Source organism: Euleptes europaea, chromosome 6 (assembly GCF_029931775.1).
Source record: "Euleptes europaea isolate rEulEur1 chromosome 6, rEulEur1.hap1, whole genome shotgun sequence".
Classification (NCBI taxonomy): domain Eukaryota; kingdom Metazoa; phylum Chordata; class Lepidosauria; order Squamata; family Sphaerodactylidae; genus Euleptes; species Euleptes europaea.
The window spans coordinates 70,787,548-70,814,439 of record NC_079317.1 but is presented as its reverse complement, the minus strand read 5'-3'; the positions used below and the strand labels follow the sequence as shown (position 1 = coordinate 70,814,439).

The window sequence follows — 26,892 nt, the reverse complement described above, 5'->3', positions numbered from 1 at the left end:
GTTTTCATCTGTGCTAATTATTTATATTTTTTTCTAAATCAGGAGAATTAGAGTATTTTACCAACACTTTTTATTAGACACTTTTATTCAAATAGCATGTTAAGATTTACAGAGAAAGAAGTTTTAAGGCCATATTACGCTTCTAAATCAAATCCAGGATCATCTGTAGCTTGAAATTATCCTTTTAAAAACTGAAGATGCGTATGAAAAACAAAGTGACCATCCTCTGTGAATCAGGAGTAATTTCAGTGTTTCCTATAGAGTTGTTCCAGAGTTTTACTAGAGTAGCCAAGTCCTAAATCTAGCTCTTTGTGAAATGGACTAAGTGGTACTTTATTGCAAAGGGCAGAAACAGGAAAGAGCTTTATCTGTGTAATGTAACACTATACACGATAGACAGCTTAATAGCTAAACCTCTGGCAAGTTGGCTTATTTGGCTTTTAAAGTTCCTGAAAGGACTCCTTGGATGTTCTAATTCTTTGGAATCTGAGCTCCTGCCGTGATGGATTTAAGGGTCTTCTGGCCTCTGTTATACAAACCTACCCCCTCCCCAGGTATTTGCATGAAAGCTTAGCTGTGGTAAAATTGCAACCAGCCTCAGAGGCCACCCCAGCTGGAATTGAAAGACAAGATGTATACGTTCTGGAGTTCCCACCAAGAGTGAATCTTTTCCATAAGGCTCAGAGAACGCAGTGATATGGACCGGTGTCTCTGTGAAAGGACACCCATCAACTGGAGGGCTATAGCTATAGATATGAAAAAATGTCATGTAGAACTCTCTGAAAACATATGAAGTGTCATGACCCCTCTGAAAAGAAAAGCCACTCAAACTTTAGAGTGACATTATCATGTTGAGGTGAAGCTCCAGGATTCACTCAAAACTCTGGTTAAAGCATAGAGAGTGAAATGGGTCTGCAGCCTTTGTGTATGCTATAACCATTCTTTGGAATGGTCAAGGAATGGGTGATGCAGATGAAAAGGAAGAAGATAATTGAGTTTGATGGCTGCTGCCACCATGCACAATGGCATACACAAAGGCTGCAGACCCATTTCACTCTCTATGGAGCATCACCTCAACATGATAATGTCACTTTCAGTTTTTGTGCTGGAAGTGATGTCATGTTGGTGCAACACAGACAAAATTGTCTCCACCCCCAAAATGATGCCACCAGGTTGCCAGCTACAGTTCTGCAAATCTGTGAGAGCCTCTAAGGCTGCAGAAAAATCTAAAATTCTCTCCCCAAAAACCTTGGAGAGGGGGAGGGGGATAAAAACTCTGAATATTTGCGATGTTTGCATATGCACAGGTATCTCAAAATATGAATGTGAGGGGGAGGGGTAAAGATAACACTCCCATGTAGAAAAGAAAATATTTTGGGGTATTTTGGGGGGGGGTATTTTTTTTCTTTTGGGGTATTTTTTTCTTTTCTACATTGGACAGATATCACAAAAGGCTAACTGCCAGAGTCCAGATGTCAAAATGATACATATATAGGGTTGCCAACCTCCAGGTAGTCACACTATAGTCAGTACCTCCTAAAATAAAATATTACAACATTGATAGATTATAAACATATAATCTTTTCAATAAGTTCAACATAAGTAGGTTGTCTCCTACTTATATAACCTCCAGGTAGTAGATGGAGATCTCCCGCTATTAAAACTGATCTCCAGTCGATAGAGATCAGTTCACCTGGAGAAAATGGCAGCTTTGGCAATTGGACTCCATGGCATTGAAGTCCCTCCCCTCACCAAACCCCGCCCTCCACAGGCTCAACCCAAAAAACTCCCACCGATGGCAAAGAGGGACCAAGCAACCATGCACATGAAAGGGATTCCCCCTCCTCCATGAGTCCTCATATACCCCCTTTCTTATTTATCCTCAGGCAAAAAAATGCGATTAGGCAAAAAAATGTGATCAGTAATACCTGAACTTGACAATTAACTATTTTAAAAGTATTCATATGGTCAGCTTTGTTTTATGTCTTCGCCAAAAGCTAACATTAATAAACGAGTACAGCTTGAGTCAATGGTTTAAATTAGTGAATGAGCATTTTAATCATTTGTTGCATGCCTCAAAGCCGAGAGGATAAAAGGAGCAAAGATGATAAAAGACATAAAGAAGCTATTATTCATTTGTTAAGAGCAAACTGTAAGTTTTAGCATTTAAACCGCTATGGCTATGAGGAGTTTCTTTCTCCCTTTTAAAAATGTCTTTCTGAGTCAAATTACTTTGCTTAAAAAATTAATTGCAATATACTATTTTTTTTCTCACTTCCTCAAGTACCCACTTTAGATTACCATTTCAAAAAACACACACATTAACAAGGACAATTAAATTGTTTTGGCTGTGCACAGCAATTTGATTGCTACGTTTTTGTCCCATCTTTCTTTTTAAAAAAAAGTCTCTAAAGCAGATTTCACTTGGTATGCTGTGAGCACTTCTATAGCTTCTGTCAAAGAGGGCTTAGAAAAACCTTCCTTCCTTCCTTCCTTTGTCTCTTAGCTGCACTGCTGAGATATTTGATGGTTACAGTTGTTTTACTGAATGAAATTCAAGCCAGAGGAACATGCAAATAAATGAATTTATAGCTATTCAAGACCCTTTTTTTCTGTCATAAGATCCTTAAAATCAACACAGAACTAAGGAGGATAGCCTGTGGGCTATTGGGAGAAACCACAGCGCTAGTACAAGAATGATACAATTATACCAGAATTCTCATATGGTCTGTTTAAAAAAAAAAAACACTTCACATCATTTCCTCTTTAAGAAGGGAGGAGGGAGACAGAGAGAGGTTCAAGAAGGTATGAGACTGGAAGGGGGGGGAAATCATTCACAGCACAGACAGAGGCCTCACACAGACCTTGTATGTGTATCCAAAGCCTGCGATTGGTGAGCCTCGGGAAAGGTCTAGCCAATGAGAACCCTGAGATACCTGGCCATTCATGAAAGCCAGCATGGCACTGTTTTGTTTAAAGAACAGGAAGTGTGGGGGGGGGGGGAGGCGGAGGCTGTCTGTTATCACTTTTCATCAAGGTTTCCATTGTAGCTGAGTAAAACGCTGAACTTTACATTCTAACTTCATTTACTCAAGACATCAAAAAGCTCTTGTTTCTTGAAAGATTTCTGGAATAGCGTTCAAGCAGCGTTTAATTCTAGGGGGCCACTTGTTTGTGTATTGGAAATCAAATTCTCTCTTTGCCAGTATGCTCTTGCTATGAAGTCATTTTTTTTTGTGCTGATTGAAATCATCTGTTTTCAGTTCTCTGACAAATTAATTGAACTTTCCTCTGACTCAGGGGCCTTCTGACTTTTGAAGCAGATTTTGTCTACATGCCGTCTCCCAGACAAACACAATTTAATCTCCTAGGCTTTAAATGAACTTTATGTTTCCAGAAAGCCAATGAAAGAAGCACTTGTTCTGGTTATAGTATTGCTGCTTTTACAAACAGGGGAACAAGAATAGGGGTTTATAGGATATTTATTTTACCGCAACTGATAACTAGCTCTAAAACGTGTTCAGTTAGATCCTGCGATGCACAGAGACAACAGTGTCTCCAGTTTTGAAATGCTCATGTTAAATACAGAAACAGTGTTCTGCAAATGACCAAGTCGGCTGTTCTGGCAGTGAAGGGTGCATCTCTTTAACACCCACAACCACCTTGTGCTGGAGTTCCTTTTAACTAATCAAATTAAACCAACAGGAGTTGATAGTTAATGCCTGGTAATCTTGTTCCAAGATTTTCAAATTGGTTCTGAATCCAATGTCTTCATAGAATCATAGAGTTGGAAGGGGCCACCAGGGTCATCTAGTCCAACCCCCTGCACAATGCAGGAAATTCACAACTACCTCCCCACACACACACACACACCCAGTGACTCCATCTTAGGGTTTTTGTTGGCAAACATCAGACTTGTTGATACTGCAAAATTTCTGAAATGGTAGATGTTGAGGCTTGAGCTTAGCTGAAACCAAGATGCTAGTGGGCTAGAATCTGTCACGCTGAATTAGGCACTCTGCATATGCTTGATAGCTATTCGTAATGTTTTTGAGTATTGCAAAAAGGTTGCAGGTCTATACCCTGATTTGTGGGCTTCCTGGAGGCACCTGACTGGCCATTGTGTGAACAGACTGCTGGACTTGATGGGCCTTGGTCTGACCCAGCAGGGCTTTTCTTATGTTTTTATGATGAACAGTGGCACAAGATAACCTGATGGGTGCCTGGTAGGAGAGTAGGGGAGTGCAGTGAAGCTGTTTACATCCCTCACAGATCTCTGCCATGAGATTACTCCCAGAAAGCCACCTCCTGGTAGGGAAACAAAGCTGTGATTTTGCCCTTGGGGTAGTATGTCTGGAAGCTGGAAGGAGTCCCGTGTGGCATATTGCAGGCACATGGAGCAGAGAGTATTTAGGACTTACCTTCAGAAGCTATGGTGTTAGAAACATGGAGAGAGTCTGGAGAAGTGAGAAGCCATTACAATGCCTTCCAGGGCCATCTTGAAACAAAGTGAAGGCAAAATAAAGTGTCCAGCCTCTGTCAGGGTTTTGCCAGTGAGTGTGAGGAGGAGAAGAAGAGTTGGTTTTTATATGCTGACTTTCTCTACCACTTAAGGATGATTCAAAGCGGTTTACAATCACCTTCCCTTCCCCGCCCCACAACAGACCCCCTGTGAGGTAGGTGGGGCTGAGAGAGCTCTGAGAGAACTGTGACTAGTCCAAGCTCACCCAGTTGGCTTCATGTGTAGGAGTGGGGAAACCAACCCAGTTCACCAGATTAGCATCTGCCGCTCATGTGGAGGAGTGGGGAATCAAACCTGTTTCTCCATATTAGAGTCCACCACTCCAAACCACCACTCTTAACCACTGGACCATGCTGGGTGGTGTAGCCATAGTAGCCAACTATTGATAGTACAGAAGATGCTCTGGGAACCTCTGGCAGTGAGGAGAAAGATCCTGAGAAGGATGTTCAGCCTGCAAACATGAATTTCCTGAGTCTTGATTAAAAAATAAACTAGTATAAACAGAGCAGCAATGAATGAAAATTAAGATCAAATAGAACCACTGAGTAAATGGGAACTGATTAAAATAAATCTCAACTGAATGCTATATGACTAATATAAGGAGTATTTTTATAATGCCCGATGTACTCAGTGTTTCTAGTTTATCCGTGGTCTCATTTCCCACTGATCTACGGTACTTGTTTATTTTGCTTTGTAAATAAGGCTTGTTTCGGTTCTGCTCTTAATGGCCTGTGTGCTGCGAGAGTTCCTATTGCAAAGCCCAGCCTGGCTGCTTTCATAAAATGATAAGGCACCTGGGAAGATTTCTGGGGGGAAATTCTCAGTGGAATGCCATATTTTATGCTGACCGAGTGGCTTGCTAATCCATTTGCACAATGATGCCGGTAACAGTATTCCCTTTCCTTGCATGAGTCTCCCTGCATTGGCTGTCCCCTTCCAGGTTTGTCAAACCCCACGTAGAGACTGACCACGGAATCTGCAGCTGTTCATACTTTTTACTCTCACGTCACAGTAGCTGAGGCACACTCAGAGCTCAGTGGTGAATGTGCTGTTAACCCAAAGTAACGCAGCAATTTGAGAAACAGACGTTTTAAACTGCTGCGCAATATCTTCCACGTTAAAACAGTGTCCTGGATCTACCTCTTTTTTTACCTCTATATCTATTTTTTGTGGAATAAAATAAAATAAATGCTTGAAAGCTGTCTGTGTTGTCATTCATAATTGCAAAAAAAAGGAGTAGCAATCTGATACAAGATAGGATATTCAAATTCAAGGATGGAGAAGAGGATCCAGTTATCATTTCACAGACATTGCCCTTCTAGGTCCAACCTTAATACAACATGCAGTGTGACTAAACTTAATGCGTTGGCTCAGTTCAGATGTAATGCAAAACCACTGCTCCTTTTTGATTATGAAACCAGGATTCAGCTCAGGGAAAATCATTCCAATCCTAGTTTGCCTCAACAGTAGCTAGTTTCATCAGCTCTGCTCTGGAAAGGCACCTCTGTAGCTGGTAGGGTTGCCAGGTTCCTCTTTGCCACCAGCTGGAGGTTTTTGGGGTGGAGCCTGAGGAGGGTGGGGTTGGGGGAGGGAAGGGACTTCAATGCCATAGAGTGGCCATTTTCTCCCGGTGAACTGATCTGTATCAGCTGGAGATCAGTTGGAATAGTAGGAGATCTCCAGCTAGTACCTGGAGGTTGCCATGCCAACCCTAGTAGCTGGGAAGTACATGAAGGTGGCATGAAGGAACAAGCCAGCTTTAAGCCGCAATGTCAGTGTTTATATGTCACACCAGGTTAACAAAGCCACATCAAACTATGGTTTCAGTTCCTGGTTTGATGGACCCTTAGTGGAATGGCCTGCACTCAGATGATCTCACTAACCATAGTTACTTAATTAAACCTTGCTTTCAAATTGATGCCAGAACTAAGCCTTACTGATTTTCAACATTTGGGTATGATTAAACTCAAGGATTTTAAAATGTCACTGGTTCCAATGGGAGAGGTTTAATCGCAAGCTTAACGTACCGATTGAAATCAATGGGCCTTAAAAGAGCTTGATTTGTATATTCAGTTAGCCCTATATTAGTGATGAGTGATGTCGGTTAAATAATGTAAGAAATAGAAGTTCCTTCTTTAGAGGAGCTTCCTGTACATGGACTTCCCGTAGCTAAACCACAGAATGCTGTTGTTTATATCCTGGTGTTACCCTCTCCATCATGAGTTAAGATCTAAGACTATTCAAGAAACTCTAAGAAATAATACAGGGCTACCTGATAAAATCTGTATCCAACGACTACTGGAAGATAGTAACACACAAACTTCGAGATGTGTAGCCAAATTTTGTGCTGCTATATATAATTCCCGAAAGGATGTAATGTACAAATTGGTAGAATTTGATAGATAAACGTTTTAGAAGCTAGCTTGCTTACCTCTTTAGATATGGGATTTTATTGATATTTTTATTTTGTGGACTTTTTGATTGACTGATACTGTTTTATTACAAATTTATGTTACTCTTGATTAGATGTGTTCTATTTTTGGTCAAATGACTGTAAAATAAAGATTGATTGATATCCTGGTGTTATCTTTACCAGTATTGGTCAGAATATTTTGGTTTTAGGGATTTTTGGAAAATCCTCTGCACTATCACTTGGCACAAGAGGGAACCATTTGGTTTTTTAAAGAAGATTTAGGTACAAAGATTTGGTGAATTCTGTCCATATCACTGAATGGCTGTTCAGTTCCATGAAGTCATGTGTTTCCAGGACCAGGACCAGAAGCAGAAGTAATAAAATACAATCAAAGGGGGTGGGGGTGGGAAGCTATTCTTGTGATACTTCCGGCAGTACTGGAAACTGCAAGAACAGGATATCTCATTGAAAAAAACCAGACTTCTGTTACATAACTTCCATCCTAGTTTTGCAGAACAAACATATTGGCTCAAAGAAGCTTCGCAGTAAGATTGTTTGCACAAAACTTTTTGGGGTGCACTTATCACTAAACAGAGTTTGCATGCTGATGAGCCAACTAGCAGAGATGCAGAAGGAGGCATACATACACCACTCATCTTGAAGAGATCACACAGCTGCTTATGTTCAAGGCAATTGTTTCAAAGAAAATAAGAAAGCACTGCTAAACTAAAAGGTTCTGTCTCCATTAGAATTGTGAAAGGTGTTTCTTTTAACAGAATGGGGGCATACAGCACAGTGTCCACATGGAAAATTACCTTGTGGCAGCCCCTTCCCATCTATAGTATTTTTCTTAGTGGTTTGGTCTTTTAATGAGCTACTCACTAGAATGTCCTGGAAGTTTCTGGATCTTTTGTATGAAAAGAGGGGGAAAGAGCTGCATCTAGGGATGTTAGATAATACATCCCAATGTTTTTGTATAATGCTGTTTAATTTATTATAGATGTTGTTGTAGGTTAGAGTGATGACCATTCTATCGTTATTATTATTCTTGGCCTTGGGCTTTAGCAAGGAGGATCTGGGAGTATGTGATGCTTTGTGAAAGGCTTGTTTTAGGATTTTAGATGAGTAACCCCTCTCCCTGAATTGGCTGATTGTAATGTTGGCTTGTCTAATAAAATCTGAGTATTGGCTACAGTTTCTTCTAGTCTGAGGAGCTGAGAGTACGGTAGGTTTTTCTTTAGGTGGTATGGATGGAAGCTGTCACAAGCTAGGTATGAATTTGCATCAGTTGGTTTTCTGTAAACATCTGTTATTATGCTGGTTCCAACCTTTTTTTATTTCAATGTCCAAAAATGTATTTTGGTTTTGTTAAATGTCATCTCAAATTTGATAGTGTTGTGGATGGTGTTGATATATTCTGCAAAACTGGAAAGTGTCTCTGTATTGCCTTGCCAAATAATAAAAATATCATCAAGGTATCTTTTATATATGATAATGTGTTTAAAGTATATATTTTCTTCCTGGAGAATAAATGTATTTTCTAATCTCTCCATAAATAAATTTGCTAACTCAGGGGCAAACTTGCAGCCCATTACTATACCTGATACCTGCATATAAAAATCATGCTGGGATTGGAAGAATTTTTTTCTTAGGCAGAGATCTGCCATTTGGCAAAGAAAGTGTGTAGGTGAATACCTGTACTGTTTTCTCTTGTCAAGGACTTCTCTGAGGACATCTAAGGCTTCCTCTTGTAGAATGTTAGTGTAGAGGAAAACTACATCCTCAGCCAAAAGTTGTACATTGTGGATGTGATTTTAAAAATCTATGGTGTCCTTTAGATATGATTTGATATTAGGAACTAGTGGTTTTAGAAAGAGATCCACATATGCTGCTAGCTAGGGGCTCCAGCACAGAGCCACAGCCTGAGACTATGGGTCTATCTGGAACAGGGAATGTGCCTTTGTGGATTTTTGGCAGCAAATAAAATTGGGGAACCCTGTTGTCAGTTTGTGTAAGATGAATGTAGGTGGATCTATCTATGTAGTTCTCCATTAATCCCTCCTCTAGGAGATCAGCTGTGGCCTTCTTAATATTTATAGTGGGGTTAGCTTCACATCTAGAATAATGTGCCGTATTATTCAATTACCTGTAGGCCTCTTTAACATAATCTTCTCTGCCCCACACAACTATATCCCTCCCTTGTCTGCAGGTTTTAAGATTACATCTTTGCGTTGTGATAGCTGGTGTAAAGTTAATTTTTTGGTTCTATTTAAATTATGCCAAATTGATGTTTCTGTGTTTTCTAATTTATTTAATTCTTCCAGAACTAGATCTTGAAAAACTAGGATTCTCGGATTGTTGGTGGTAGGGTTAAAGGTGGATTTGGGCTTCAAGGATACCCGATCTATCTGTAAATAATTATCTGGATTTTCTTTTTGAAAATAATCAGCTAATCTTATTTTTCTAAATAAATGTTGGATTTCTGCCTGTACTTGAAAAAAGTTGAGAGATGGCATCGGGACAAAAGAAAGGTCTTTCCCCAAAATGTTAAGCCCTTTGGAGAGGTTTACCACCTGTGGGTTTTTTGATATTTTCTCCTGTGGTGGGGTTTGTGTTCTTGAGGCTTGTATTGCCTGCCTGATCTTAATTCCCTGCTGTGGCCTAAAAAACTATCATCTTGTTTCAGTATGGAAAGATGGGTATAGTCCTGCGGATGTGATGATATATCTTCCTCTGATGTACGTGATCTATCAATATCTGTGCTGGAATCTAAAGTGAGGTCAAAAGATACTGATTTTTTACTCAAGGGGCCTTGTTTATGTGGTTGTCAGTTATATACCCTATTTTCGTCATAATCCTTAAGGTCCCTTTGGAATTTTTTGAATTTAATTTCTTTTCATTCTGTAAACTGTCGCTTTAGGTCCATATCTAAATTATTCATTTTGCCAGAGAAATCCTTATCACTTGATTATTGCTGATGCTGTCTTTAAGTTGTGCAATCTCCTTTTCCAGTTTTTTACCTTCTGACATGGCTGTTTCTATCAAAAGTACCATGAGGTCCATGGAACACTTATTCAGTATAGCATACCACCTATCTTTAAATTGGTCATTATTTGGGAACATTCCTGGGGCTTTTTTAATGCGTAGCCCCCTGGGTATGATTTTGTTCCTGCAATAATCCCTCAGGACTCCTGCATGTGTATCTAATTTCATCTTTATCTCATTAGATCTTCTAAATGTCTCCCATAGATTTGTATTACGTTCTAAAGGTGCACTGGACTTAAAAAAATTGGGGCTGGTCTAATAGAGATGCTATATGATCATCAGAATAACAGAAAACTTGGAAGTCCCTGTTTGCCATTGTGGCAATAAGACTAAATCCCCTGAGTACAGTAGTGGAAGAAAAAAGAGGGGAATAAAACCCAACCTGAAAACAGAAGCAAATTTGGAAGCCTTCCTCCAGCCTGAGTCCTTCTTCTTATGGAATGAGCTCTTCTGCTGGAGGAAGAACCACATCCATCAGAGGATAGTTCCTTAGACTGGAGGAAAGCTTCCAACTTTGCTGAGGAAAGTGGCATAATACATACCTCTCTTTTCATATGGATGACAGCCTGTTCACGCTCCACCAGCATACTTATGACATTAAGAGTCTTTTGCTTCAGTGTGCATCACTTTGTATTTATTTATACCCTGATGAGATATTAATTCAAAATGTCTAATCTAAGAAAGATCTTGGAGGTATGCTGGATAACTAGTTGTGTAAAACAGCCAATTCCATGTTAGGGATTATTAGGAAAGTGACTGACACTATTCAAAATAGTGTCCTTTCTGTCACCTTATTTTGCAAACGTGTAAAAAAAGGTGTAAAATAGTGAAACTCATATTTTCTAGAGGTTGGAATACTTTCTCTGTAAAGAAAGGGTCTTATTAGAGTTTTTTCAAAAAATGTGAGAGACATGAAGAAGCTATAAACCACCATCATATTCCTTTATTGTATACTTTCTGTAATAATCTAACATAATGAATGAGCAGCATATCTTTTCTCCAAATGTAAATATTCTAATTATACAAATGACTGTTGTGGATTGGAGTCTTCAGTAAAAGGCATAGGCTATGAAAATATCAATAGAAAATATAAGATTGCCCAGAAATCCTTCAATGACTTCCTGGTTTGTTTGTTTTTTTAAATCCTTGCTCAACAACTGGAGAGAGGATTTTTCCAGTCTGCAAAGAAACTGAGGCAATGCAATGTTGAGCCAAGCATTACTGGATCACCTCCCTGGACTCTTGTATAATCTATGCTCCACTTGAGTATACTACAGTGGAAGAAAGCAGGCTTAAGAGGAAAGGGGTGGCTGAAGAATGTGATTGCACCAAGAATTCCAGTCAAATCTTGGCTTATGATTTGGTTTAGGAATGTTTCTGCACCTTAAGAGGCTGGAAGTTTTTTTATCAAGGTGATAGTGGATTCTTGAATATACATATTCACTCAACATATCGTTTATGAAGATATGTAGTAGAAATGTGGTGTAGTAGTTAGAGTGTCATACAAAGCTCTAGAAAAGCCATAAATATTACCTTGGGTCAGTTGCTATCTCTAGAACTTACAGGATAGCTGTGAAGCTATGAATAGGGAAGAGAACCATATACACCCCTTTAGAAACTGTTTAAAGGAAGGGAAGGATACATTGTTAGCTTGTAATGACATAATCAAGAAGATTTTTTCACACTATTAGTACTCATGATGGGTCATTGGTGAGAATGCTATATCTTTGGTATCCACACAGAGACTAATTTAATATTACTGTTTCCAGTGATAAATAAGGATGTGTGAACTCCATTGTTGAAGCTTGAATCTGAAAGTCGGGTGTGCATTAAAAAAACAGCTTTTTGAAAATATCAGTATTCCCGATATTCCCGAATTCTGGTATGGTATTCAGCTTTGGGTTTTATTTAGGAATCCAAATATATTCAGTTTCATTATAGCCTATGGGGAAATTATCTGGGGGTCTTGGGGGCTGTTTTTTAATCTAGAGGCACCAAATTTGCAACAGAGCTGGTGGTGCCTCTCCACAGAAGAACCTCCAGGTTTCAAGAAGATTGGGCCAGGGAGTCAAATTCTATGGGCCCCAAAGAAAGTGCCCCCATCCACCCTCAGTTGTTTCCATTGGAGGAAAAACAGCCTTTTTATTCAGGGCAAAAGCAAAGAGGCATGCCTGCATCAACCACAGGTCAATGCCTCCTATCCCAAGAACCAAGACAAGCCCAACAGAATCAAAGCAGAACCCAGGTATCCAACAGAACCACAAGTCAATGTGGCAAGCCCAACAGAATCAATGTCAAACCAGAGAATTCCAGCAGAACTAAATCAAGCAGGGGCACTTTTGCAAGCCCAACAGAACCAATGTGTAACAGAGAAGCCCAGCAGAACCCACAGCCACTCGGGCAGTGCAAGCCCAGCAGAACCAGTGTCAAATTAGAGAATCCCAGCAGTTGTTGTTGTTTTACAACCAACTAGCAATTCACAGAGGCCCAGAACAACAATCTTAGGCTTGAAGAGGGGCACTTTTGCAAGCAAAGAAGAATAAAATTGCAATTTGAAGAAGCCCAGCAGAACCTATAACCACTCAGGCAACAAGTGCAAGCCCAACATAACCTATGTCAAACCAGAGAATCTCTGTTGTGGACACTGAAGGTGGAGGGGGGACATTTTTGCATGCCAAGCAGAACAAATGGCAATGGACAGAATGCCCAGCAGAATCCATGGACACTGTGGCAGTGCAAGCCCAGAGAATCCCAGCATATTTTTTTTACAAGGGCAATCCACAAAAGCCCAGCACAGCAATCTTAAGCACAGGGAGAGCACTTCTGCATGCCCAGCAGAACCAGGGACAATCCACTGACAAACACACATACTATTACTTCCCTAAGGAAGGCCTCAGAAGGTGAGTGGGAGGGGGTTTTGTGTGCACCCTGACCCTCCTCTCTCAGCCGTCTGCACACCATCACTGCCTCAGAGGAGGAGCCTTAGGTGCTGTAGCTGCCCTTTATCATTGGCTCTCCTTTTCCCACCTCCCACCCCTGCAAAGAAGAATGTAACACATCCAGATTAGCTTCATTATCTATGGTGCTCCTGTGGGTTCTGCTGGTTTCTGTTTTACACACAGGTCCCTATTCTACTCTGTCCCTTTTATCTCCAACAAAATGAAGAACAGTTTTGGTTCAGCTGTATTATTTTCAGCATGCAGTTTTGGTTTGTGGTGGCTGGTAACTGAGTGAGCATCACCTCCAACATCCCCCTGTGCCACACAACTACTAGGGTTCAGTTGAGGCATTTTGGTGTAGGTGGATTCGGAATGGCATTAGGGATGGGGGGATTCTGCCAATCAGATTGGGTAACTGCCCTCCTGCTTCTTTCTAGTGACATTTTAATTTTGGTAAGAGCTTCAACCCAACTTCCCAAGACTGCCTGAGAGAGGATGCAGGCACAAATGCATGTTCACTTCACCTCAAAGTCCAGAACTGGGAAGTTGCCCAGCTGCTCAACTGTCTAGGTGAGCAGGCATGAGTGATATGGGCTGACAGTGTAACCCTCATGGGAGAAAACACACTCACTCTGCATGCTCGTTGGAGGGCATAAGAAGAGCCTCTGGGCCGCAAGGCCACCCAACCCCACCAGCCTCTTTCTCCCCCCAAAGAAGCATCACCTGCTGGTGCTTCTTCAGATGGTTCCTTGGGCTGGTAGTCAAGAGATTAATCAGGGCACTCCCTCAACTGATCCGGGCCTTACACTGGCATGGTACAAACCAAGGATCTTCCATCAGCTGGAAGTGCCTCCAGATTTTGGAGGTGACGGGGCACCCACACTGACTAGCAGCTGCAGAAACCTCTGGAGCTGCCTCGTGTGATGAGCTCGGGGCAGACATGCTGTGTCTAGGGAGACAGGAAGAAGAAGACTTCATTTTTTATACCCTGCTTTTCTTTAATGTAAGTGGCTTGCAATCGTCTCCCCCCCACCACCACCACAACAGGCACCTTTATCTCAAATTCGAGATAAACAGGTCTCTGAAAATGCGGGCAAAATGTGAAGAAATGCAGGGGGAAAGCAAGGCGACCTCTGATGGTTGGAAACTGCATGCATAATCAAAATAAAGAACCAAAGTCATCGGAGGGGTGATGGCGAGGGAAACAGCCATGCACAAAAGGCTAGGGTAATACCACAGAGTCTGGGGGAAAGTCCAGACTATCAGCTCATGCACTGACTTCATGTCTGGGTTTTCACCTAGACACGACATTGATGAGTTTTGTCATCATATCTGCCCCTTACCCCAACCCCAAACCTTCCAGGGCCGGATCGTGGCCTGGCAATCCTATATCAGTGGCAGCTGCTCTGAAAATTTAAAGGAGGCCTCTCTTTCTATCTCTCTTTCCTCCTCCTCTTCCTTTCCCCCCCTGAACATTGCTACAGCGGCATTCAAGGCACCAGGGAATCTGGAAAATGTGTCTATCCTCCCCCAATGTTTCTCACCTCCAGAGGAGAAAGACAGAATTTCATGGTATAACTGCTTTCAAGGGACTTCTTTATTCATCTAAAGTGATATTGCTCATCACATATTGAAGACATTAGGAGTCTCTGATTGGTATTTGGAACCAAGGAATTATAAATTGTTTGGCTTTACTAGTAACTGGCCATGAAGACCAGACAACAGAGAGCAAGCGAGCTGAATGAGACCGATATCCCGAATCCCATGCCCAGTCTCACTGATTTCCGTGTTACTGACTACCAAGAAAGTATGCAGCCTGGTGGTCCCCCCCCCCCCGCTTTTAAACTCTTCATTTGCTTTGGAGTTACTGTGTAAATAACAAGCATTTGGTTTCTGTGGCTTCATGCTGAGAAAAGGGAGTTGTCAGTAATTAAAGCAACTAGGATTGAGATTTATGTCGAGTCTGATCCAAACCCCACTGGAGTCAGTGGCGTCCTTTTCATTGATCCAAGTGATCTCTGGATCCTGCGCATGGTGACTTGGGACCTTAAAACAACTCTGAAAAAGGTTTTGCCGAAAACTTTCCCGTTCGGTTTGAGGATGGACACACATGCTGTCAAAGTGGATGACTCAGACGTAGGGCTTTCTGCAGTGTCGCTTTTGAGAACAAATGTCTTCCCTTTCAGTGATACAATATTTCTGGCCCGGCAACTGCAAGACCAGATTGCATTTTCAGTATTCCTCTGGCAGGGGAGAAACGTTTGTTGTGATGGTCTGCTGAAACACTCAGGGCCTAGCCGGGGCTGCTGTAATGGAGCTGCTGTTCTTTGTTTCTCTTGCATGCCTCCGGGATGCAGCTTTTTTACATGCGCAACACTCTGGGGTGTTAGGGGAAGGAACGTAACTGCTCAAAGCTGTTTGGTTTGTCACTTTGGATTTGTTACATAAGGCTGTGTTAATACGAATGGGGCCTTCTGATTATACAGAACAGACTGTGGGAGAAATTCTCTGATGTCTGCCTAAAACAGCAAGCAGACTCCTTGATTATTAACATATTGGGTTTTTATTCCTGTTTCAGACATTAGCATAGAAATATGGGAATTGCTGGGAGACAAAAAAACTAGAGAGGTTCACAGATTAGGGGGCGGGGAATGGAAAACAAAATATCTTGTGTTCTTAGATTGAGTTTTCCTTGTAAGTAAAAGGTTACAGAATTTGGATGATCCTTGGCTGGCGCTGTCCTTACTCCTGTGTCCCACTGAAAACACTGAAAATTTGTTACACTCATTAAGATGTACTAGAGAGCTGTAGACATTCACTTGCACCAGGATATGCAGCTAAGGATGGCCCACACGAGAAGGCAGCCCTTCAGCTACTAAAGGCTCTACTTTTGTTGTGTGCCTTGGACTGTAAAACATGGCGGTTTCAAGCACAAGGTAACTCATGGCAGGTGGGTTTGTGTGGTTTGGCGGATCACCAAGTGATGCAAATATATCGTTATAATCCGATCCAATCCAAGGGCTCTGCTCTGCAGTTGAACTGTACAATAGTTTTTTGTTTTTCTTTTATAAAGATTTAATCGTGTTCATTAAATTTTATTCCACATGTTCATTTTTGTTTTGTTGTTGCATTTGTTTTGTTTCCAGTCCCCATTCATTTTGAACGAAATGAATGGAGCTTTTCGAGTTCATTTTCTACATCTTCACTTTATTCCATGCGTTGGCGCATTCCTATTTCTCAGGGTCCCCCTCAAGGCCTTTTATTCCCTCTTTCTGCCACTCAGGTGCCCAGCCTCTCATCCCTAACTGCGTATTTACCTTGCCTCTTAAATGCCTGCTTCCCATGATCTCACTGTGTGGTGTTAAGTAATTGGCTGGTCTTACCTATCTGAAAAAAATAACATTGACCCACGTAGGAAAAACTTCATAATGATTGTAATGCACTTTGTGGGGAAAGTTGCCATATTCGACATGGAGGATAGCACCTTTTGCTATCTTTGACCATGCGTATCTCACCATTATCAAGTTCTCAAAAGATGCTCAGATTTTCAGGGCATGCTGATTTTCCCCTTCACTGTTCACTCTTACCAGTTAGGTATATCCACCATTGCTGCAATCTCTGAATAAGGCCAAAGAGATGTCTTTACAAATATGGTTTCAAGAGTCTAACATGTTTAATATATGAAAACAAAACTTCTCCAGACACAAAGAGAATAGTCCTAGGAGGTGGGAACTATGTTACTTTTCTAGAACACACAGAATTGTAGTCCTTCTTCAAATTACAGGGAAGCAAAATGTCTGTTTCAGGGTAGGCACATGCTGGTGTATGCTGCTGAGGAAAAGGTGCTGATGTGGCCACCCCACCAACTCACAAGCACCTCAGAATGCTATTTTTCAACCAACGAGAAAATTCTTTATTTTCCAAGCTGTGTTGACAGCCACAGAGCAAAGAATCCCAAACGTCTGACCACACACGAAAATAGTTACTCGGGACGAGTCATAGCAATCTTAATGTTTTTGGTCGGAAATAGCTTCAGAGGGTATTGGTTGCTGCTGTATCCTGTCACCAGTTCCTTACCAGTATACAGTGCTTTCATTTTGATTAATAATACTGCACATTTTTGGATGCCTTAGTCACCGGAGAAACAGCAAATACTTTTGGTGCTAGTCAGTGTATTCATTTCCCAAGGGCTTATCTGGTGCATGAATTTACTGTTTGTTATTTTTAAGAAAGAACTTTCACTTTTCCTTAGTTTAGGAGCCCACCCTGGATATCCCCTGGTTGGGCTGAACTTCATTAGATACACGCTATTGTGGAAATTTAGAAACCAAAGAGAACTTGTCCCATTGCCCAGAACTGAGTCACTGTCCCTCTGCTCATTCCAGCCAACAACAGATTCAGAAGCTGTGAGAGTTTCCTGAAGATAAGAGACAAATCGAAGGAAAACCTGACAGAAAGATGATGGTTCACTTTCAAGATAGCGTTTCCTTCAAACCCCCTGTATGCTAATTAACCATTCCAAGCATATTTTCAGCAGCATTAAGGGATTTCCTCATCAAAATAAACTTCCTCTCTTGCTATCTTCTTTTTAGCCTCTGGGAATTCACATTGCCGTAACAATCAGGGTTAAAGATCCAAATGTTGTTTGTATGTGTGTGTGTGTGTGTGTGTGTGTGTGTGTGTGTATATATATATATATATATATATATATATATATATATATATATATATATATATATACATACACATACACACACACACACATACATATATGTGTGTGTGTGTGTGTGTGTATTTATATATTCATTTGAAGCTTTGCCAATATTACCCTGGAATCCCAGCGCCTGATCCAAATCCCATTTTCAGTTAATGGGATCTTTGCTGTGAACTTCAAGGGAATGGGGAGCGAGCTTCCTAGCCTGCAGTCCAGATTGTTTCACTTATGCTGCATAATGTGCTTGTAATAAACTGCAGATGGACTCCAGCCCTAAAATTCCAATGTCAATACACTTCCAAAGCTTGAGGTGTTTGTACCTATGGTTGTGTTTGGGCATAATCACAAAAACAAGCTGCTTGTTTAGAGTGTGTACACTCCCTACCCCCCTTCCTGGCCAATAAACTGCATTGTCTGATTGAAAGATCAGGTCTTAATTTCCCACGTAAGAGATACCGAGACTCAAGGCTCCCTGGAAGTCATATCTCATGATTAAGGAAGCCTTCCCCATACATGTGGGCATACAGAAGCAGAACATATTCAAAAGTGCATCATTCATATATTCCAGTGTATTGCTCTGCCATTTAAAACAGGCTGCATGACTTAACCTTGGTAAACTCTATCATTAAAAGAATAATCCAGGTTGAACCTTTGGACAATCTGGTTTGGGGTCAGCCACTTTGGCCCACTTTGGATCCAGTTTTAACAGAGGCATACTGGCTGAAAACGCATTACTGTTTTGTCCGGTGAATCTCCTGGGCATGTCGCAAATCTCCTCAGTCAACATGCATAGCCATGTCCAGCCTGCATGATCGACCCACCCAATTCAGGAACTTTCCTGTGTTTTTCACTTCTTGGTTTGTCGCGACTTTAATTTAAGCCTTGCAGCAAACGCGAGAGCTTGCCGGAGCGTTAAGCATCTGGAATCATAGAATCATCATAGAGTTGGAAAGGACCACCAGGGTCATCTAGTCCAACCCCCTGCACAATGCAGGAATTTCCAAACTACCTCCCCCCCACACACACACACACAGTGACCCAGAAGATGGCCAAGGTGCCTTCCCTCTCATGATCTGCCTAAGGGACAATTCCCCACAAGAAGATCTGGGTCAACTCTTTGCCAGAAGAAGCCACTGACCAGCCCGATGGCAGCAGCAGTGGTGGCAGCACCGTTCTCCCCCCCAAACCCCACATCCCCACTCTCCCCCTCTCCCCCACTCCCATGCCTCCAACTGACGCCTGCTTCCCCTCACCTCACCCAGGGGAAGGCAGAGTGACAGCAGCTCCTTCCACCAGTTGCAGCCACCTCCACCCGCCGCTGGCTTCCCTTCGCCTCCACCCGGGGGACAGTGTGGTGGAGGAGCGCAGAGTGGTGGCAGCTCCTTCCCATGCGTTAAATTTTTTGCATGGAGGATCATCAAATATGCAACAACACAGGGACTAAACAAGGACTGAAGCATGCGTTAATGGCCTATGAAAGACTTCTCCAATCAACACTGGGATTGTTGCCCACATGTGGTGATCCCACTACCTAGGATTAGGCCAGGAATTTAGGCTACCAGTCTCCAGCAAATGAACAGGTGAGACTCCCATACATGTTGGAACAGGGAATTTACTAGTATTGCCAACCTCCAGGTACTAGCTGGAGATCTTCTGCTATTACAACTGATCTCCAGCCGATAGAGATCAGTTCACCTGGAGAAAATGGCTTCTTTGGCAATTGGACTCTATGGCATTGAAGTCCCTCCCCTCCCCAAACCCTGCCCTCCTCAGGTCTGCCCCCAAAACATCCCACTGGTGGCGAAGTGGGGCCTGGCAACCCTAGAACTTCGGCTCCGTGATTTTAGGCCAATATCTCTCAGTTCAATTTACCTCTTAGAGTTTTTGTGAGGCTCAAATGGGGAAGAACCATAGACAGGGAAGCACCATGAAGAAATGAGGAAGAAGTATGAAAAACACTGGGTTCCTGGAAGAAAGGGGAAGGATGCAGAAAAATATCATTAATTCATTAAATGTGCATGAACTTTCTATTCATGATTACATCAATACTTATCTCCAGGTCTGATTCAGCAATGCACCCCAGGAAGTGGTCAATGAAGAGGGTTCAGAAACTGCAATACATTCAAAATGAAGGACAAGTTTGTTGCAGGGGCTGACTGCACATGTCACATCTTGCCAGGGTTCAAAGAAATCTACTGGTTGTAAATTCATTTCAGAGCTCAGTTCAAAGTGCCGGTTTGTCCCTTTAATCCCTAAATAGTCTTGGGCCAGAACATCTTAAGGACCGCCTGCTACTGTGTAGGCCAATCAGGTGGTTTCTTTATCAGAAGCCCTGTTTCACATGCCACTGCCTTCTGAAGGGGATAGGGTTGTGCACTGGAAAAATTATCATTTTAATTCCATGTAATCATTTAAGAAAGGGAGGTATTTCAGGTTTAAGAATTTTCAGACATGTTGTTATCATAAGGACTCATTGGATTCCACAACAGATTTTTCTGTCGGTTTTTTCTGTCGGTTCAGCTGTCATGAAGAGCAAATTTGAACACAATGGGTTGCTTCCTACTTCTAAAAGAATCTGAAAATTGTCCAGACTTGACAGTTCCACTGCAGTTTTCCGATGAAACAGATAAATGGGCACATCTTTACATTGCAAAGTATATAGGATAGTTTCTTGGAAATTGATGCTGTTTATAGCTGCAACGCTGCACCTATCAGAAGTAAATTCACACAAATACTAACACCAAATCTGGTAGGTGGAGAGTCTTTGGAAACAGATACACAAACAATGAGCTGTTTAAAAAAGAATTCTGCAAGTTCGTGTTTCAATTTCAGTCACACAGTGAGGGCATGGGCTCTTGCAGAAGTTACCTGAACATGTTATTGAAGGGCTAGCACCATCAAGCACAATCCACTGCCCCCATACATGTGCTAACTCTTCCATTTAACTAGGGACATGCCAAATATATGCTGGAGTATGTTTGGAAATATGTGCAGAAAGAATATGGTGAGGATTGTCTCTTCATATGTGGCCAGGAAGACATACTGTGACTCAGCATGTGGGTAGGCATTCGTCCATGCTTCTCTACCCATCTGGCTTGGGCTCACCTTTCTATCTTCAGCCCCTGCTTTCTTCCTCTTCTGTCCTTTGGGACCCTGCTTCTCTGCCTCTCCTTCCCCAAGTCTTGTACTGCAATGTTCCCATGTATGTTTATTTGGAGGTATGTGATATTATGTTCAATAGGGTTTATTCCCATATATGATTGACCTGTCTCTCCTAGGATGCTAGCCACTGCTCATCTCTGTATTCCTCCGTTCATTCTTGACACTTTGTTTACAACCTGTCAAGCACAAGGTTTTGCTAACCCAGGTGCAGTTGTTGTTAGGCATGCAAACAGGCCTGAGTTGACCATGGAGACAAGTGTAATGACAGCTGACATCACAAAAGCACCAATGGCTCTCTAAAGCAAAGGAGAGCAGTGTTATTTCATCATGGTTTTTACTCTGGGAAAAAGGGACATAAATGGGAAGCTCTCCATTAGGGAAAGGCTGCAAATTGCTCAATACACAGTTTTCCTTCCCATTTGCACAGATGAAGGATCTTTCAACATGTTGTCCTTAGCCATTAATTGTTATAGATAAAGTTGGTCAATTGATATATCCTTGACAATTAGCTAATTGTTCCTTGTTGGGGTGGGTTGCTGCAATAACCTGAATAGGAAATTAGAGTTAAGTGTGAATAAAACTGTTTTCCTAATGCACCTTGTTAAATTTGTAACCACATAGTTAGGGTTCTCATATAGGCCCATGTGGTCATCAGGAATAGGGATTCTTGTATTTCTGTCCTACTCTGACCAAGTAACAACACAAGACCATAAGAACAACCCTATTGGATCAGACTAGTGGTCCATTTAGTCTTGCATCTTGTCTTACACAGTGGCCAACCAGTTACTCAGGAGGACAAACAACAGGTCATAAAGGCCAAAATGTTCCTCTAATGTTGCCTCCTGGCACTGGTATTCAGAGGTTTACTGCCTCTGAATGTGGAAATTCTCTTTAGTCACCATGGCTAGTAGCCACTGATAGACCTATCCTCTGTGAATCTAATACCCTTTTAAAGGCGTTCGTGCCTGCAGCCATCACTACATCCTCTGGCAGCAAATTCCACATAAGCCCTCCAGTTCTAGTATGTTGGGAGTGGGAGGAAAAGTTTTCTCTTTCCACTTTCTCTACCCTGTGCATAGGTTTATAAACATCTACCATGTTCCCCCAGTTGTCTCCTTTCTAAATTGAAAAGTCACAGAAGCTTCAGTCTTTCCTCATAGGAAAGGTGTTCCAACCCTTAATAATCTTGATTGCTCTTTTCTGTAATTTTCTCAGTTCTGCAATGTCCTTTTTGAGATGCAGACAGTGACCAGAACTGCACATGGTATTCCAAACAAGGCCACACCACAGATGTATACAGGAGCATTATAATATTGGCTATTTTATTCTCAGTCCTTTTCCTGATAATTCCCAGCATAGATTTTGCCTTTTTCGCTTCTGCGGGTTGACCGCATTTCAATCTAGAATATTGCCTCAGGGGTTATCTGCCCCGACTTCATTGCTTTTTGGGAAGAAGGCTTTTCCCCCACTGCTTCTCCACAGCATTATGCTGCATTTCTCTAGGGTTTCTCCAGTCTTTTTCAGACTTAGTTTTGTCTGAGGTTTTGAGGGAAATTGCAAGAAAGCCTGTATGGTTGCTGTGTGGGTGGAAAAAAATTGGATTTTCTGGCCCACATAGCAACCATTTTTCCACACCCTATCCCCATGGCAGCCATTTTCTCCCCCCATCACTACAGGGGGGGGTGCTTTTTAAAATTTGGCACTAAAATATACCATTATATCAATATACCACTGTAATTATAACTGTAGCAGGTTCTCGGAATTCTCAGCTTTCATTTTAAAAAAATTAAGTCTCTAGACCCTTCACTGTGGAGATATAAGGAGAAATGAATATTTTTGCACAGGGAGGAGATAGAGACTTTTGAATAGGGTTGCCAACCTCCAGGTACTAGCTGGAGATCTCTTGCTATTACAATGGATCTCCAGCCGATAGAGATCTGTTCACCTGGACTCTATGGCATTGAAGACCCTCCCCTCCCCAAACCCTGCCCTCCTCAGGCTCCACCCCAAAAACCTCCCACTGGTGGCAAAGAGGGACCTGGCAACCCTACTTTTGAAAATGAAAGCTGGGAATCCAGTGAACCTCTTACATCTATAGTTACAATGTTATATTGATATAATAATATTCTAGCAACAATATTTTAAAAATTGCAAAATCCCTGGTGGCCCAGGGGAGGGGAGGTGTCACGCAGATCAGTCTGCTGCGCTTTATCTGCAGCTGCACCAGCAATGGGGGAAATGACAAAATCCTGTCCCCATGTGGAAGCCACCCTACAGGTTCCCTTGCTCATTTCTCCACAGCTGTGCATCTGTAAGTAAAGGGCGCCTTGGGAATTTTTTAAAGTGATTTGTGGTTTTAAATTGTAAATTTTTGGGTTTTTAATTGTATTACTATGATGTAAGCTGCTCTGAGCTGGACTGAAAGTTGGGAAAGGGCAGCATACAAGCCTAATAAAGAAATGTGCCAGAATTGGTCTTCAGAAGCAAGACCCAAGGCCCTTCGTCATACCTACATCAAACCCTCCAGAGAAACCATCTTTCCAGAGACATCCTATTTAGAGGTAGATTTCAGCTTGGAATTCCATAGAAGTATTTTTCCTCTCCCCTACAGGAGAGAATGTTTTCCCTTAAACGTTTCCTGCACAATGAAGCGAACTCTCTAGGGAAAGCCCACAGTTACATTGCCTGCCTCCGCTTTGTACTCTAAATAGCTTTCCCAAAAAAAAAGCGATTTTTATCATCAAATGAGTCATATGCTTGTTTTTTTTTTATGTACTAATGCACATGTTGCAAATCCATTACAAATTCATGCTTCTGTCCATGACAATGAAGTCAGAGGGAGCAGCAAGGAGGCAGCTGCTTAGATCAAGTGGCCATGTCTGTCCACCCCAAAGCTTGCAGCCAAAATCAACAATGTCTCTTTACAGTTGATGTAGGGAATGATGATGTTACATAAATGGGATGTTTGAACTAATGACTAAGTCAAATACAGCTGGAGGATCTTTTTCCCCCTGAAGAAATTCAGCTGAGCTGATGCCGTTACGCAGCAGTCGTTCCTTGCGATGTCAATTGAGAGACAACGTGCAGGAGGTGGAAGGCTGGTTTAAGAAATGCCTTCCATACTTCATTTCACACTCAACTCTGGAGATGTTATCAAAAAATGAATGGGGGGGGGAGGATCTTAAAGTCTTATCTAAGAAATTACAGTTCCCACTGATTTGGAGTCAGCATCCAGTAGGTCCAGCTTTTGTTATGCATCTTCTTAAAAGAATAGCTATCAAAGAATAAATAAACAGGAGTCTTTAAGCATCTTAAAAAGTAGCACATTCATATCATAAAATTTATGACCAGTATTTTGGTCAAAATTTTGACCAGTATAACAAAAGTTATCACAAGATTTAACAAAAGTTCCAGATTTAAAACAATAATTCAGTACAACAGAAGAATAAAAGTCTACAGCTTTACAACAGCTTTACTATCGTTCCCCGAGTCTTACATATCCCGAGGCAAAATTTAGCAGCTTGTCTGGATGCCCAGGGATTTTTATCAGACAGTAAGTTTTCCAATTTAATTTCATTGGATTCGCCCAGAAAGCCATCAAGCACAGGCTGAAGATATTTTAATCTGGCCTCCTTGTGATGTGGACATCTCAGAATAATATGCGCAGTTGTTTCCACCTCCCTCAACAAGCATGAACATAATCTTTCTGAGTATGGAATCTTTTTAAATCTCCCAAAAGTAGCACATTTTTATTCTTGAACTTTTATTCATAAACTTTTGTTTATTAAAGCCCACTTTGTCAGATGCTGGTTCCACATGGTGACAATTCTCCATATAGCTCTTATTGCAAGTGTGAATACATAAGTGTCCACTCAGCAGGTTCTTCTGTACTTCCCTTGCCTCAGTCCCCCATAGCTCCATTTTCCCCCTCTTCTACTGGAGGGCTTTTTTTTTTAATGGCTATTTCTGGGAATTCAGTATAACCTTATAAGAATCACAATAATCTATTTGTTCTTTTGAATTCCCAGCTTTCTCTCTCTCTCTCTCTCTCTCTGTCTCTCTCTTTTTTAAAAAAACAAACAAAAGTAAACTCTTTTCATTCTGGAGATATAACAGGTGCTCCTTTTCCCTTGTACCTCCACAAAGAAAGGGCTAGAGACTTACCTTTTAAAAAATAAACTATGGAAATTCAGAGGGTCTAGTAGATAGTAATAATTATTATTTTACTGGATTTGGGAAAGGATAAATCAAAACCTGGAAAGTGAACAATTAGGGAATGACATCAAGTGGATGCTTAAAAAACCCACTCCAGTTCAGATATCAAATTGGAGTCAACTTCTGTGTGGAAGCAATCTAGTAATGACTGGCCCAAAGCCAGCCTGGGAGCTTCGTGGCTGAAAGAGGGAATGTTTAGAGACCTACCTATCCAAAAGTCAGAGATCCAGTTTGGCTAGTTGCTGTTCTGTTACAAAATACTGATCACATGATTACTATGTATATTCAGAACAATATTCAGGCAGGGAAACAGTTTTAAATTAGACACCGTGTAATGTCACATAGATATTTCTTTTTATTCACCAGAAAATAGATTTTCTATTAAGTTTTGATTGTTTAACACAGAGGAATTTAATGTTTGTGACTGAACAATAAATGTTGTGCTAAAACTAGCCTGATCTATAATTAACCCATAAGTGAAAAATTACTTTACTTCATTGTGGAACACTAGTGTAAAGAATTAATGTACTATTTTCTAATACATGGAATGTATTTGTTCTTAAAACCTGTGCTCCCATTAGCATTCTTTGACTCCTGACTATCTCCCGCATTACAATGTGACTATAAAGTGGTTTTTTGAAAAGTTTAACACTGCAGAAATATCTGTAGAATTATAAGCACACTTGCATCGTTATGTCAGAAACATATAATTTGCTTTAATATGACCTGATCTGACATTTGTATCCTTTCTGCATTTTATTTAACAAAAACCACACTTCTGCAGGCAAATTTCAGTGGTGTACGTTATGTGTGTGTGTTTGCCAATACAGCACTACCAGAACACAGACAAGCATGGTCTTAAATTATTATGAAAGACATAATTTTTCTGAAAAGGAGACCTTTAGACTGATCCAGGAATGTCCCCACAGCTGCTTGGAATGAACATCGAACACACATCTGAACCCTCCCGTCCAGACACACAGAGACTTCAGCATGAGCCAAGGGGTGGCACTGCCACACTTCACCATAGAAAGCTATTTTCTCTTGAGTGAAATGTAAAGGAAGAAGTCTTATTAACACTAACTGAACTGGAAGGGGGAAAATGAAATGAAATAGTGTCAGTACAGAGGCTTCAAATTGGAGCTAAATAAAGCCATGGCAAAATGTATGACTCCATCTCAAGAAACCAATGTTCATGTTGCTGAGATGCATTGTGTAAACTAAAGTTTCTAAGATTATGAAAAAGGTCAATTATTGAAAAGGTACTGCTGAATACTTCATCCCATCAACTGAGGTTTAACAGCCTGAAACAAATGGTGTAGACTAGAATTGACAAGTATCCTCAATTTCTACAAGAAGGCTATTCTACAAGTTATTGTTAAATTCCAGACTTCAAAAGGTATTTCCCCAAACCAGACGAGCCTGGGGAGTTGTCTATCAAAATTAGTCTTCCAAGACCTTCTTTCAGAAGCTTTGTTCAGGCTTTGAAGTTTGAAATCCATTCCTGGTATGATGTTCTACAATAGAGTGAAATATTAGAAATAACCTTCTAAACTGCTGGTGCACTGAGACAACAAAATGTTGTTTGTCTCAATTTTTGAACATAAAAGCCATGTGTTCAAACACTAACCTTAATGTCAAAATTAAAGAGAATTCCAACACACCCAAACAATAGAAACCAGACAACTGCAGTATCATTTGAAAACTCTCCCCCGAGCCCTAACATACCTACTGATTGAATGTTTCACTTAACTCATAAAGGATACATGATCTAGGGATTTCCCATACTGCTGATGACCCAAATTAAACATGCATCAAAGTTATCCTCCACCAAGATTCCAAACTCAAACTGGTGCTTCCTAACTGTCCTTCCTCATGTTCA

At 41.2% G+C, this 26,892-nt stretch overlaps 1 protein-coding gene across 1 annotated transcript in view; it reads left to right on the top strand.

Annotated features, from left to right (window-relative positions):
• The first annotated feature begins 4,571 nt into the window (after positions 1–4,571).
• CCND1 (cyclin D1) overlaps positions 4,572–26,892 on the top strand; it is a 197,033-nt gene continuing 174,712 nt past the window's right edge. The window contains exon 1 of the mRNA XM_056850736.1: positions 4,572–4,577. The gene's annotated coding sequence lies outside the window, so the exon portion shown is untranslated. The remainder of the gene's footprint in view (positions 4,578–26,892) is intronic.